Below are 993 nucleotides of genomic sequence, written 5' to 3'. Positions count from 1 at the left end.
TCCCATGCTTCAGGAATTATGAAGTAAGAAAGGGAGATGACACTGCACCTCAAAAAAAACTTTTTATTTTTTTAAATTTATTTATTAAAGATTTCTGTCTCTTCCCCGCCACCGCCTCCCATTTCCCTCCCTGACATACCCTTTTAAAAGTTAAGCAAGGCAAGACAAAATCCAACAATCTCTAGACAGAAAGTATCCTCTCAGACATACCCCGAATGTACACCATGGCTGATGGCTGCCCCCGCTCCAGTGGGTGGCCCCACATTCATGTGCATACAGGCAGCACTGACTGGACTAAATACCAAACCTGAGGACCCAGGAAATAAGGGAGAAAATGGACTTCCACAAATAGGTCCTCTACTTTGACACACACAATGTGGCATGGGAACACAAGAGCACACTCATGCACACACTTATGCACACTTTAAATAAGTAAACATATTTTTAAAGTGGGGAGGAGCTAGAGATGGTTCAGTGTTTAAGAGCACTTGCTGGTCTTGGAGAGGGCCAAAGTTCAGTTTTCAGGACCTACACGGCAGCTCACAAACACCTGTAACTTCAGTTCCAGGGGATCTGACATCCTCTTTTGACCTCTGCAGATACCAGGAACACAGAGGGTGCACATACATATGCATATACACACATGCAAACATGTAGGCACTGACACATACAATAGACTAGTTTTGAAGTGAACATGAATGTGGGAGGGAACTGTATCGGGGTACTCGGGGAATGAGAGGGAGAACTGGGGTGAATATGATCAAGATCAAGATATACTATTTACAAGCATGACACTCTAACAGAACAAATAATTTTTTTTAAAAGAAAAGACAGTATGAGCCAGGCAGTGGTGGTGCACACCTTTAATCCCAGCACCCGAGAGGCAGAGGCAGACAGATTCTACGAGTTCAAGGCCAGCCTGGTCTATAAGAGCTACTTCAAGGACATGCTCCAAAGCGACCAAGAAACCCTGCCTCTAAAAACCAAAAAAAA

The 993-nt window shown here is 43.9% G+C and overlaps 1 protein-coding gene across 2 annotated transcripts in view; it reads right to left on the bottom strand.

The window, feature by feature from the left end:
• Positions 1 to 993, bottom strand: part of Gcn1 (GCN1, eIF2 alpha kinase activator homolog) — a 63,594-nt gene that overhangs the window by 56,643 nt on the left and 5,958 nt on the right. The window lies entirely within an intron of this gene.

The sequence above is a fragment of the Microtus ochrogaster genome, chromosome 2 (assembly GCF_000317375.1).
Source record: "Microtus ochrogaster isolate Prairie Vole_2 chromosome 2, MicOch1.0, whole genome shotgun sequence".
Classification (NCBI taxonomy): Eukaryota; Metazoa; Chordata; class Mammalia; order Rodentia; family Cricetidae; genus Microtus; species Microtus ochrogaster.
This window is presented reverse-complemented; position numbering and strand designations above follow the sequence as displayed.